Consider the following 15,056-nt stretch of genomic DNA (forward strand, 5'->3'; position numbering starts at 1 on the left):
AGCCTTTACATGTGACAGTACTCTTCAAATACATAAAAGAATTCAGACTGGAGAAGAACTCTATGAATATAATCAATGTGGTGGAGCCTTTTTATGTAACAGTACTCTTCAAATACATGAACGAATTCATAGTGGAGAAAAACAGTTTAAATGTAATCAGTGTGGTAAAGATTTTGCATATCGTAACAGTCTTCAGAGGCATGAAAGAATTCATACTGGAGAGAAACCGTATGAATGTTACCAATGTGGTGAAGCCTTTGCATATATAAGTCAGTTTCACTACCATGAAAGAATTCACAAAGGAGAGGTACCCTATAAATGTAATCAGTGTGGTAAAGTCTTTACATGTCGCAGTGGTCTTCAGAGACATGAACGAATGCATACTGGAGAGAAACCCTATGAATGTAATCAGTGTGGTAAAGCCTTTACACGTAACAGTGATCTTCAAATGCATGAACGAATTCATACTGGAGAGAAACCCTATAAATGTAACAAATGTGGTAAAGCCTTTGCATTTTCCAATAATCTGAAAAAGCATGAAAGAATTCATACTGTTGAGAAACCCTATGAATGTAGTCAAGGTGGTAAAGCTTTTACATGTGGGAGTACTCTTGAAATAAATGAAAGAATTCATACTGGAGAGAAACTGTATAAATGTAATTACTGTGGTAAAGCCTTTACACGTAACAGTACTCTTCAAATACATGAACGAAGTCATACTGGAGAGAAACCCTATGAATGTAATCAGTGTGGTAAAGCCTTTACTCGTAACCGTGATCTTCAAGTGCATGGAAGAATACATACTGGAGAGAAACCCTATAAATGTAACAAATGTGGTAAAGCCTTTGCACGTACCAGTGATCTGAGAAAGCATGAAAGAATTCATACTGTTGGGAAACCCTATGAGTGTAACGAATGTGGTAAAGCCTTTTCGTGTGGCAGCACTCTGGAAATACATGAAAGAATTCACACTGGAGAGAAACCGTATAAATGTAATCAATGTGGTAAAGCCTTTGCACATAACAGTACTCTTCAAATACATGAACGAAGTCATACTGGAGAAAAACCCTATCAATGTAGCCATTGTGGTAAAGCCTTCGCATATCACAGTGATCTTCAAAGGCATGAAAGAATTCATATTGGAGAGAAACGCTATAAATGTAATCAATGTGGTAAAGCCTTTGAATATCATTGTGAGCTTCAAATGCATGAAAGACGTCATACTGGAGAGAAACCCTATGAATGTAGCCAGTGTGGAAAAGCCTTTGCTTATCTCAGTTATCTGAAAAAGCATGAAAGCACTCATACTGGAGAGAAACCCTATGAATGTAATCAATGTGGAAAAGCCTTTGCATGTCCCAGTTATCTGAAAAAGCATGAAAGTATTCATACTGGAGAAAAACAGTTTACATTTAATCAATGTGGCAACATCTTTGTATATTGTAACAGTCTTGAAAAGCATTAAAGAACTCATATTGACAAACCCTAGGTATGGACTCAACATGGTAAAGCCTTTACATGTCTCAATACTTTTCAGAAGCCTGAAAGAATTCATACTGACAAACAGTATCCCAGGAACCTAGTAAATGAGCTATATCTTGCCTTATTCATTTTCCTCACTGGTGCCTGAGTAAGATTACTAGAACTATTCCATTGTTAAAATATTTTCTTTTCAAGTTTTAGACATTGTCATCTAAGAATACAAGAACAAAGAACAGTTTAAACAATGAAATCTATTTGCAAATTAAAATTTATGTTATCATTTTTGGATTATAATAGTTTATTCTTAACAATAAATACTTGTTCTTAACACTGTCACAAAAAACACAAATTGCAGAGAATTGTCTCAGGGAGTAATGGCAGTTGCTGCTAAGCTTGATGGCCTGAGTTCTCTTGAATACCCATATTAATCATACAAGTTAATCTTTGAATATTACACTTGGGTTGTATGCACATAACACCACACCAGCATATAATATAAACATTGTTGAAACCAAAAAAAGGGCCATTGGGTTCAGTAACCAGTTTAGAGCACTTGCTGCCAAACTTGACTAGCACTGTTTGATCTCTAGAATTCACAGAGAGGAACTAGATAATAGACACCTGTAAGTTGTTGTGTAATTGCCACATGTATACCATGATACAGGTGTATACACACAGTTAAATAGTTTTGAAGAGATGAAGTTAAAATGTTTAGAACATAGGACAGGATTTACCAGTCATAATTAATACATTTTAAAAGTTCCAAGAAGTATTACTGTTCAAAACAGTGACAGTTTCTGTTTAAAACTTACACTATCCCTTGACTCTGAATCAAAGATCATTTAAAATTATATAGCTTAGCTGGAGGGAATGGTGCACAGGTGTAATCCTAGCACTTGGGAGAAAGAGGCAGGTGGATCTCTCTTGAGTTTGAGGCTACCCTAGTTTACAAATTGAGTTCCAGGATGGCCATAGCCATGTAGAGATACCGTGTCTCAAAAAAACAAAAAGAGGAGGGGCTCTGGAAAGATGGCTCAAATTAGGAACACTGGCTGTTCTATATGATCTGAGTTCAATGCCCTATTTCCTCATGGAAGCTTAGAACTCTCTTTAACTCCCATTCAAGGGACTCCAATACAGACATCAATGCAGGAAAAACACCTATGCATGTAAAATAAAAAGTCATTTTTAAAAAGCATATATCACATGGAATTTTCCCTAACATAATCTGGACTTTTCTCTACATAAGTAAGTTTCATTGTCTTCATTCACATCAAGAGAACTGTAAACATTGTAATGGGAAGTAATGTGCAAAGTCCATTCACTGAGTGATAGAAATCCATTCAATCTTTCAGTGACCATGTAGAAGGGATTTTCATCACCTGTAGGAGTAATGGGACAGCTTCATCTGCATTATGACATATTTGGGGGCTGGAGTGTGGACTCAGTAGTACCACTGCTGTTGGATACCCACATTTGGTTCCTAGCACTCACACTTGATGACTCAGGTTTATCTGTTGATCCTAGTCTAAGGTCTGATGAACTTTTCTGTCTTACTTAGTCACTGGATATGCTAATGGTGAAAGAGTGTGCAGGTGTGTGTGTTACTCTATGTTTTCAAAAGAACTTCTTCATGTCTGTTTTGTTTATATAAAATGAAATTGTGTGCATTGTTGGAACACTGTCTTGGCATTGAGTCATGTGAGGAGAATTCTGAGTGCTTGTGCCTTTAAAACACAGAATTACCCTTGTAGTGAATTTTTGTGCTCTTCCAGATGTAGCAGACACGAGTGAGTTTGTCATTATATTAGTCGTATTATGCATTGCTTGATGTTGTTATACAATTAAGTATTGCACCTATCCTTTATTTTCCTTTATGGAAAAACATGTTTTTGTACCATGTGGCTGGTTTTGTCATTGTATATACCTTGATCTCATCAGAACTATACTCTTCATGGCTTGGCAACTCCATCACCACATTGTATTCCTTTTCTGCAGACACTTTTATTTGTCTATCTTCCGTAGGTGGAATCAGTCATTTTGATAGTCACAAAGGCTTCTTAGCACTCTGAGGTAAAACATAAATATAGCCTCAGTGCCAGGGAATTACTGGATCTGGGACATTAAATTAACATGACATCTCTCCACAGGACCATGACCTTGAAATTTTGCAGAGGATCCCAAAAACATTCTTCAACAGTGAGGCTATTCCAATCTTTTAAAGTGTATATAATACAGAATAAAATATTGTGAAGAGGCCATGTTACTATTCTCTGCCTTTTTTATTTTCCAATAATGTTTAAGTTATTACCTCTTTTTACTAAAGACTGACCCTGAGGGTTATACGAGATGCCTGTGATGTGAGGTATTTCAAAGTGTTGTAAAATGCCTGAAAAGGCTTGGCAATGTATGGAGGAGTATTGTGTGTTTTTAATATTGTGAAGGGCCTAAAAACAGCAAACTCTCTGAGCAACAAGCTAATAACATCCTTAACTTCTTTTCCTGATAGAGAAGCAGCAAAAAAAAAGAGCAATGAAGAACTGTCCACAATAACAACATATTTCAGCCTCCAAAAACTAAAAACATAAGTAACACCTATGTACCAAATATGATTTGTGAATAATCCTTGCTGAATCACAAGAGGGTGGAGAAATAATATTAAATTTTGCACATGAAAGGCATTTCTTAAGTGTTAATGAAACCCATTTGTTCAATGCTGACACATTTGATGAAAGCCAGCATGAATCTCATGCTTCCTTTAGGTTGTTAGTTCCTAGGGAAAGGAAATCTGCCTTTACACTTTATTAAAACAAAGGTCTTAAATATTAGAATGTGACTAATATGGCTGAACTAAACAGCAATCTCTTCAGTTTGTAAGTCCTGTTAAGTTAATTGTAGAAAATCATGAATAGAGGTTCCTGATGAAGTAATCCGTGCTGTTTCTAGCCATTGCATTGCCAGGACTTCATAATGTGATCAGAATATAAGTTTAGAGATTGAGGATAACACTGTAAAGCCATGTAAATCTTGTATGATTCTGGTTTTTTTGTTTTTTGTTTTGTTTTGTTTTTGTTTTGTATTGAAGAACCTCGGTAGGTAAAAATCAGTGAAGCATTTGTAGAAACAAGGGAACCCTTTACCATCTCTTGTGATATCTGTAATTACTACTTATGCAGAAGGTATGTGCTGAAACTTGGTACTTTTAGGAAATAGAATAGCATGTTTTGATGCGAAATCTATAAGTTTACTGGAAGGAATAGGAGTATCAATTTTTAAAGTATGTAGCAAAGTTGTGTGAAACATTCATTTAAAATTCCAACTTTTTTTTAAAGATTTATTTATTATCTATACAATGTATGTTTGCATGTACACCTGCATACCAGAAGAGGGCACCAGATTTCATTTCAAATGGTTGTGAGCCACCATGTGGTTGCTGGGAATTGAACTCAGGACCTCTGGAAGAGCAGCCAGTGCTCTTAACCTCTGAGCCATCTCTCCAGCCCCTGAAATTCCAACTTTTTATCATAAGGATTGCACATTTTTTTTATCAGCTCTTGACTAAATAGGTTTTGTCTCACACCTGTGTAGAATTAGCAGTTCAGAAATAGCCAATATGGAATTGATTGATAGGTAGCCTTTTTTTTTTTTTTTTTGGACTAATAGATGTATCCATTCTGTTATCCCAGAGCAATTCCAGAGAGATGCTGGAAAAAAGGATAACTAACAATGTAGGAGTAGTAAATGGATATGAGATACGCTGAAGTTGAGCGTTCCTAAGTGCATTTTCCACCTACTTTAGTGCTGTATGTGAAGAGTCACTGCATTCTCTAGGAGATGAAGGATCAGGATTACATCAAATATAGCACAATTTCTGTATCCGTTCCTCAGATGAGGGACATCTAATTTATTTCCAGATTCTTACTACTATGAACAAAGCTGCTATGAACATAGTTGAGCAAATGTCCTTGTATGGCTGAGCATTTTTCAGATATATGCCCAGGAGTGATATAGCTGGCTCTTGAGGTAGCACTATTCCTAATTTTCTGAGAAAGCACCAGATTGGTTTCCAAAGTGGTTGTACAAGATCACATTCCCACCAGCAATGGAAGAGGGCTCCCCTTTCTCCACAACATCTCCAGCATGTGTCATCCCTTGAGATTTTGATCTTAGCCATCCTGATGGGTGTGAGGTATAATCTCAGGGTCATTTTGATTTCTGTTTCCTGGATGACTAAGGATGTTGAGCATTTCTTTTGAGTGTTTTTCTGCCATTTTATATTCCTCTGTTGAGAATTCTCTGTTTAGCTCTGTATTCAATTTTTAAATTGGATTACTTGGTTTGTGCTACATTTACACAATGGAATACTGCTCAGCAATTAAAAACAAGGACATCGTGAAATTTGTAGGCAGATGGTGGGACCTAGAAAAGATCATCCTGAGTGAGCTATCCCAGAAGCAGATATTAAGACATAAAATATATAGGATAAACATACTAAAATCTATAGTCATAAAGAAGCTAAACAACAAGGAGGACCCTAGGGAAGAGGCTGAAACCTCGTTCAGAAGGGTAAACAGGATAGACATCGGAAGTAGGAGAAAACAGGTTAACAGGGCAGGAGCCTTCCACAGGGCCCCTGTAGAAGACTACCCATCAGGGTATCGAAGGAGATGCTGAGACTCCTAGCCAAACTTTGGGCATAGTGCAAGGAACCTTATGGAAGAAGGGGGAGATGGACCTGGAGGGGACAGGAGCTCCACAAGGAGACAAACAGGAAAAAAAAAACAAAACAGCCTGGGTCCAGGGGTCCTGCAGAGACTGATACTCCAACCAAAAACCATGCATAGGGAGGACCTAGACCCCCTACAGAGATATAGTCCATGGCAGCTCAGTCTCCATGTAGGTTCCTAGTAAAGGGAGCAGGGGCTGTCTCTGACATGAACTTAGTGGCTGACTAGGGTCAGATAGAAGGGGAGGAGGTCCTCCCCTATCAGTGGATTGGGGGAGAAGCAAGAGGGTGAGATTTGGAAGAGATGGGGGGAGCGTACAGTGGGGATTCAAAGTGAATAAATTGTAATTAATTCTTTTTTAAAAACATCAACTAAAGGTTGCAGTTGTGCTATGGAAATTTTTAACATAGGTCTAACCCAATTCAAGTCCCCTAGCAGTTGTTGGAAATAATTTAGAATGTTTTGTTTTGTTTATAAAGCAAGTTTATTTCTGCAGAGGAAGTATCTTATGTTTACATGCAGGGAAGAAGGAGAAAGAAAAACCCTTTCTCAGAACTGGGTCCAGAAGTCCTCAGCAGCAGTAAGTATGTTGTGTTTCAACCATCTTCACTGAGGAACAATGATGTTGGGATCATGAAGAGTCAAACTAGTCACCAGTTGTTCAAAGTTACCCAGGCCCTAAGGTGGACATGAAAGATTTTCAGGGCCAAGAGACCTGCTGTTACACAGGGGATGACTGAAGTTGAGCAGGAGGTCAGTCTGGTACTGGGGCAGTGAGAGCAAGGCCTGATGCAGTGTGGCATCCTTTGCTGCCAGCTGGTTTTCTTCAGCTGCCTGTTGCTTGCCAGAAAGGAACCAGGCATCTTGATGGCAGCCCCCCAGAAATAAGTTCTCCAAACAGAGAGCCTTCACAGATAGCACATACAGGGCTCCAGCCCCCTGCACTCTGCCAAGGACCTCAGAATGGTACCGTGCAGCTGCTTCACTCAGTACAGGGGCCTGTAGCTCTAGAAACTCCACGGCCAGACTCTGGTCAGGCACAGGAAGGCAGATAATTTCTTGGTTGTCATGTCAATAGCCCCAGGATGGAGGATGTGCTTCAAAACAGTGGACAGGTTCTGGTGGGCTCCATAGAGCTAAGACTTGAGTCTGGACATTAGCTAGGTTTTAACAAAACCTACATGGGTCTTCTAGGCATAACTTCCCTGGGGTTCCCAGAGTAGACACTACCTCCTACTGGCCTACAAAGCCCTGGGCCCTTTTCTCATTTAGAGTTCTGAAGACTATTTACTAATCTCTACCCTTTATTAGATGATTTATGAAGATATCAATTTTCCTAGATACAAGATTGAAATAGTATGTTGAATTTTATTGGGGGCTATAATCACCTTATAGTGGGTTAATGTAATTTTTTTTTTACTTTAGCAAATAAATCTAGAATTTTATTATTTTCACCAGAAAGCAGAATGTCATCCATATAATGTGTTGTAAAATACAAGAGGAAGCAAGTCTAGCTCTCTTCAAAGAAGTAGCAACAAATTTTTGGACTGTTTTCTTAAGGTAAAACTTCCCAATGATGTATTTTAATTGGTTTCAGATAAGTTAAGAGAAGGTACACTTGTTGCCCAATGTCTGCCTTTCCTTTTGGGGTATTCAGGCACCATTGCACACTGGGTGCTGAACAGGAGGGGGTAGCTTAGCCCGGGACAGGATGTTTAGGCAGGATGCCATCTTGGTTGTGCAGGAGAAACAGCCTTCTCCAGTGACAGTTTTTCTTAAAACTGTTGTTTGTTGGGGATGAGTTACCCTTTAAGAAGTCAAATAGAGGCTGGAGAGTACCTTTGTAAAGGGTCAAAACCAGTATAGTTTACCCAAAATGCTTTGGAGGGAGGTTACAGTTTTAAGGGAAGGAAAAGGTGGATTTAAGAGGGTGTGTTGAGGTGAGGGAAATTTCTGTTCCCAAGAACACGGTGGGCAGAACAGGCTGTATTTTATGAGGGGTGATTTTGAATCCTAGAAACTATAGGGATGGTATTAATCAGTCCTGAAGTTAGGAGGGGATAGTGGAAGAAACTCTCTATACCAGGATGTCATCCCATCTAATGGTGTATATTGAGTCCCCTATCTAAGTAAGGTTTAAATGCAGTGTCCACAACCTCCTGTCAGTGGTGGGGGGACCATTAGCCATTCCCCAAGGAGGATCTGTTCATTCATATCTTGAGGCTGGCACAAAATTGTTAAGAGGGGGGCTACTGAAAATGCTAAGAGTTCACAGACCCAAGGGTGGAAAGGAATAGGAAAAAGGCTATCTTCAATGCCTATTGCCAATAAAGGGACATTAGCAGGGATGGCTGAGATGGGGCAGCCCCCTTTCCAGAGAACCTTAAGTCTTGTAGCAGTCTTTATCCTCCTGGGTTCATTTTTTCCTGTGTCCTTCTCTATATTTAAAGCAGATCTCCTCTGTTTTTGTTGCTATTTCTAAGACCTGAGCTACAGAGGCAGCCTGATGTGATCCTGTTCCTATGTCCTGGGCAGCCACCACCCTCCTATAATAGTGTTCATTTTGAAGCCTTGGCAGGCTAGCCTGGACTTAGATGTCATATGAGGACTTCTCCCAGATGATGTTCTTAAGAAGGAGATGCCTGGTTGCAGCACCAGGAATTTTTTTTTTTTCTAAGCTCAGTTTAGTTTTAAGAATATTATCAAGGGCTGGAGAGATGGCTCAAAGGTTAAGAGTACTGGCAGCTTTTCCAAAGGTCCTGAGTTCAATTCCCAGCACCCACGTGGTAGCTCACAACCATCTATAATGAGATTTGGTGCCCTCTTCTGGCCTGCAGCTGACAGAACACTGTATATATAATAGATAATAAATAAATCTTTTTTTAAAAAAGAATAATATCAAAAAGGGCCTCTTCTGGCTTATGGGAGAGAGAGAACAGGGAGGATTCTGGGCCTTGTGAGCCAGAGGGTAGGGGTGATTCCATCCCAAGCCTGGAGCGCACCTAGATGTACCTGGTCATAGTAACCTGAGAGACCAAAAGATTAAAAATTAGCAGCTATTATTAATTAAGGCCTGAACTAGGTAGGTAAAGAAGTACAGTAATGCCCTGAGGGGAAAGGCCACCTTACTGCATTCTTTCCCCACCCACTAGAGACACAGTTGCTAGGAAACTGGCCCATCCCCCTAGGGAGGGACACCAGATCATTAATGGTCTGGGAACCTTCCTATAGCCAACCAATTAAAAATGTAGCATTTTGACCAATAGATGCTTGCCAGGCAGGAATCGCCCCTGCCTTGGGCATGCTGGGAGGGACCAAAATCTTTAAGTCACCCAGCTACCCTGAGCACAGGGCTTTGGCGGTGGGGGGTGTGGGCCCAAGCTGCAGCTTGTAATTTACAATAAAAAGAACCTCATGTATTTACAGTGGAGTCTAGTTATTCCTGGTCTTTTGGGGTTCATGAACTGGGCAGAACGTAACCCACTGGTTATGTTGCTTGTTGTGCTTTCCTGGAAAAACTCCCTGGCCAAAAAGTTTATTGAATTTCCAGGTTGTCATCCTGGTTCTGATTTCACCTGACTTGCAGAAGGCTTTCATCTTGGAAAGGAGTTTCCCATTGTAAAGGCATCAGGCCAGGCAGGAAGGAGTGACAAATATGCACCTTACTCTGAGGGGGGGGTGGTTTAAGGTGGCAATTTGAATCTGTGGGAGGGATTTAGTTTAAGGTGTGTGAATGCCATCTTCCTTTACTGCCTGTCTGTGTTCTTTTAAAGCTGTAGCTTTGTAGGAACACCAATAGCTGGAGTATGGCGAATATTAACTGTTAATTCCTGGAATTCCAGGCCCATATTGGAGTCATGAGTAGAGGAGGAGGCAGAACTAGCTAGAATAATTGGTGTTTTATCTGCCTTTACAATGGAATCACAGAGATTGCAAAGCTATTGCATGGTAGAAGGCTGGGGGTAGGAAGCTAAAGAGTTATATGGCATTTTCTATGTTTTTTTGGTGATGTCCTGGAGAGTGCAGCTTTAGGGGTCAGAGAAAAGAGAAGCAGGGAGTTCTCTCTCTTCTTTGGCAGTTGGCTTGGAGATCTGTCTGCCTTTATAACAGAGTTCTGTAGGTTGTAGGCTTGATAGGCAAGTGGAATAGGGGTGGGAGGGGCTGAGGGCTTTTATAGTGATCCCTTTGAAGTGTTTGGTTTCTGGTTTAGGGGCTATGAGATCTGGAACAGGGTGCTCTTTAGAACACTGATCCTCAGACTTGCCTGACTGAAGGAACATGGCATTCTCAGCAGGTCCTGTTCTAAGAGCTTCTACACTTTGGCAATCACAGCTGTGATAGGCAGGAAATGGACAGAGGGAGTTTTTCCTTCTAGGGTGTCTCGGCTCCAGGTAAGAGAAGCAACTTGGTTCCATAAGTCAGGACTGTAAATATCACCGATGTCCATGCATGGTGTTATTTTAAGGGCCTCCTCCTGTAATGCCAGGTTCAGGGGACGCTCAGAGATCACCAGGAGACGACTCGATGCAATTGCAAAAGAGCTTTATTACGAGAGAGCAATCAAACTTGGAACCTCTCACTGACACAGCAGTGGAGAAGTAGGACCCCGAGCTCTGAGTGAACAGGATTTTTAAAGGGAAAGTCTGTGAGCAGGGGGTTTCCATGGCAGCAAGCAGGGGGGCACAAGCCTTGGTGTTACAGAATTGGTGAAGTTTAGCAGGGCGGGTGACCTTCTCTGATGCACACAATCACAATGGCTAAGGCATATAATCACAATGGCTATTTTTCTAAACCATACCTGAAACATTGGGGAGAATTTTCCCACCCGATTTCCAACCGATTCCCATTGATTATTGCCAGGGAGTTTGTCTCTATTTTCTATGAAGCATTTATTCTGTATTATTTCCTGAAGGCTGTTTCTAGGAGAGTTAACTTTGTTTTCTGCCAGGTGTACATTCTGTGATATTTCCTGGTACCTGAATTCAGTTCCCAGTCAAGATCTTTATTTCAAAATGGACTTATATTCAGGCTAACTTAAACTCTTCACCCCAAAACGAGTAGGTTTGCATTTGGTGAGTCTTATTTCATAAGATTTTATTTATTTATTTATTTATTTGCTTACTTACTTACTTATTTATTCATTCATTCACTTTACATCCCAATCATAGTCCCTCCCTCCTCTCTTCTCAGCCCCTCTTCACCCTCCTCTTTTTCCTATCCCCTTTCTTGTCCCCTCAGAAACAGGGACCCTTCCCCACTAACCCACCCCAGCACATCCAGTCACATTAGGACTGAGCAATTCCTCTTTCACAAGGCAGCCCCTCTATGGGGAAGTGATCTAAAAGCATGTAACAGGGAGCATGTCAGAAACAGCCCTTGTTCCCCTTTCTAGGGGACCCACATGGAGATCATTGGGTACATGTGTGTAGAGGGTCTAGGTCTAGTCAATGTATGGATATTGGTTGGTGCTTCAGTCTCTACAAACCCCCAGAGCACAGGTTAGTTGGCATTATTGGTGTTCTTGTGGAGCTCCTGTTCCCTCCAGGTTCTTCTATTCTTCCCCCTACTCTTCCACAAGGCTCTGTACACTCTGCCCAATGTTTGGCAGTGAGTCTCAGCTTCTGTTTTGATCCCTTTCTGGGTGTAGCCTCTCAGAGAACAAGACAGCCATGCTAGGCTCCCAGGTGCAAGCATAGCAAGCATGTCATTGAAGTGTCAGAAGTTGGCTCTCTCCCTTGGAGTGGGTCTCAGGTTGGGCCAGGCATCGGTTGCAGATTCCGTCACTCTCTGCTCTGTCTTTATCCCTGCACATCTTGTAGGCAGGGTAAATTTTGGGTCAAGTTATATGAGTGGGTTATTGTTCCTTTCCTTCCATTAGGAGTACTGTCTGGTTGGAGGGCGGCTTCTTCAGTCTCTGTGATCCCCACTATTTGGAGCCTCAGAGTCACCCCATATTCTCTCAGGAGCCTACCCTGTTGTAGGTCTCTAGCTTGTCTCAGAAATGCCCGTGTCCATGATTTTTCTTCTCACTGTAGGCCCTCCATCCTCCTGCTCCTGTTCCACCGACATCTGAGCCTTGTCCTCATTTTCTTCTCCTGTCCTCTTCAACGACTTCCGCTGTCTGTTCTGTTTCTCCTTCTGAGTGAGACTCAAGCACCCTCCCTTGGGAACTCCTTGTTACTTAGCTTCTTTGCCTCTGTGAATTATAGTATAGTTATCCAGTACTATAAGGCTAATATCTACTTATAAGTTAATACATACCATGTGTGTCTTTCTGGGTCTGGGTTACCTTACTTTTCTAGTTCCATCCATTACTTGCAAATTTCTTGATTTCCTTGGATTTAATAGCTGAGTAGTATTCCATTACGTAAATGTACCACAGTTTCTTTATCCATTCTTTGGTTGAAAGACATCTGGGTTGTTTCCAGTTTATGGTTATTACAAATAACACTGCTATGAACATAGCTGAACAAATGTCCGTGTCTTACAGAGCATCTTTTGGGTTTATGACCAGGACTGGTATAGCATGCACCACTACCACCCAGCATCCTTTGATTGTTTTATTTACAAATTCATAGTTTTGGATGCTGATATTTGTTGCATTTCTATGTATTTCTGGATGTTTTTAACCCATGGTAACATATAGGAGATATGGGGGAGGTTTAATTTACTATATTTATTTATTTTATTTCAACTGTATGAATGTTTTGCTTCAGTGTATGTATGTTCCACACATACACATTCCAATGTATAGGCCTATGAGAGCCATTCTTGTCCAAAACACCACAGTATCACTTTCTCATTTCAGTTTTGTACATAGATAATTACTCTAATCTTAATTTTTCCTGTTGTGCAGTGTGTCATTAAGAACTTTGATATTTCACACATGGTTCTTTCTTTTTCTGTTTTCTCTCTCTCTCTCTCTCTCTCTCTCTCTCTCTCTCTTGGACATAGTTTCTCTGTGTAGCCCTGGCTGCCCTGAAACTCACTCTGTAGACCAGGCTGGCCTTGAACTCAGAGAACCACATTTCTCTGCCTTCTGAGTGCTGGCATTAAAGGTATGAGCCTCCTGTTGTCCAACTCTTTGTTTCTTTTTAGAGCAAGGTGTAATGTTAATGTGTTACTTAGGGTTCTATTGTTACAATGAAACACCATGACCAAAAACAAGTTGGAGAGCAAGTATTTTATTTGGTTTATACTTCCATATGACTGTTCATGATCAGGAAGTCAGAACAGGGACTGAAACAGTACAGGAGCCTGAAGGCAGAGCTGTTGCAAAGGCTATGGAGGGGGCCACTTACTGTGTTGCTCTCCATAGCCTTCCTAGGTTTCTTTCTTATAGAACCCAGGGCCGCTGGCAGGAGGGTGGTCCCATCTTAAAATAAGCTTGGCTCTTAACTATCAATCACTAATTAAGAAAATGCCTTATAATCCACCTTACAACCAGGTCTTAGAAAGGCATTTTCTCAATTGAGTTTCCCTTTTCTCAGATGACTTTAGCTTATAAAGAGTTGACACAAACTATCTAACACATTAGGCCAGACTTGTTCTTTGAGCACCTAATATTGCCTGTGCCACATAATGCTGGGATACAAGTATGCAGGTCAACAAGAAGGAAAAAGAGACTAAGCTTTTATTGGGGAATTAGTGTTATGGTCTTCACCTGATAGTCAGAGAACAGCTGCAGAATGGGCACATAGAGATTCTTTTTCTCCCTAGAATTTTTTTGTAAGTAAAATGATATCTGGTAAATGAAATGTCTGTTCATTTGCAGAATGTTAATGCCAGCATGTGTGCAATGGGAATTTTTATAGCCTGGCTTACCTACCTCCACAGCTATTCCTAAAGCTTGGCCTTATAATTGTTTTGGATTTAAAAGATAGCTTTTTTACTGTACATATTCATCCTGATGATAAGGTACATTTTGGCTCTCCTGTTTCCTCACTCAAATATAAAGAACTTTAGCTTTGATATCAATGGGCTGTGCTACCTCAAGGCATGACAAACTCTCCTACTATTGGTCAGTACTACCTTGGAAAAGTTTTAGGGTCTGTGATCCAGGCTTTCTCATGGGCTTACATTATTCATTATATGTCTGACATCCTCTTGGCCACCTTCAAAGAGAAAGAGCTACAATCCATATATGACATGATTCTGTATATGCTACATACAAAGGAGCTGATTATGTGACCATGAGGGAGGGAGTCTGTAGATCAGAGACCTAGAATGTAATGTGGTCCCTGACTGTGATAGTATAGAAGTCAGCAGGCTGTAAAGTGCCAGAGCCCACTGGCAGAGTTGAGCAGTACCTGAGTGGGGAGTGAGGATTAAAATAATTAAAACAAATCACACTACACACGGGATCGGCTTGAGAGGGCTGTCAGAAATGACTGCAGTGTGGGTTTATTCCACGATTCATTTTTTATAGGCAAAGCAAAAACAAGTTCATGGAATACAAAAAGTTCGTGGAAATGCCAAACTTTTCATCTAAAACTTCCCTATAGCAGATATGGTCCAAGGTCACACAGACAAGCTTAACAGAACTTGGAACAAGTGCTAAGGAACTTGGAACAAGTGTTTAGGGAACTTGGCGAAACTTCCTCTTTTCTCAGTCTCAAGGTGAAGGCCAGGGTGAAAACAGGAATAACAAAGCAGCCTGACAAACAAGCAGCTCTCCACAGTAAAGTACGTGTGACATCTCCCCTATGGGTGGGTAGTGGTCTAGGGAAGAAAGAGTCTAGAATCTGGAATAATGTTTCTGAGAATTAGGGGGAGGTCTGTCCCTACCGATAGCAAAAAGTTCTCCATGTTTTTAACAAAATCCACTTCCAGTTTCCTGGATGGAAT

At 40.6% G+C, this 15,056-nt stretch overlaps 2 pseudogenes; one reads left to right on the forward strand and one right to left on the reverse strand.

Annotated features, from left to right (window-relative positions):
* Positions 1–368: 368 nt before the first annotated feature.
* LOC132648784 (zinc finger protein 844-like) lies at positions 369–1,478 on the forward strand (annotated as a pseudogene).
* Positions 1,479–6,734: 5,256 nt separating this feature from the next.
* Positions 6,735–7,280, reverse strand: LOC110546280 (ran guanine nucleotide release factor-like; annotated as a pseudogene).
* Positions 7,281–15,056: the final 7,776 nt, after the last annotated feature.

The sequence above is a fragment of the Meriones unguiculatus genome, chromosome 17 (assembly GCF_030254825.1).
Source record: "Meriones unguiculatus strain TT.TT164.6M chromosome 17, Bangor_MerUng_6.1, whole genome shotgun sequence".
NCBI lineage: Eukaryota > Metazoa > Chordata > Mammalia > Rodentia > Muridae > Meriones > Meriones unguiculatus.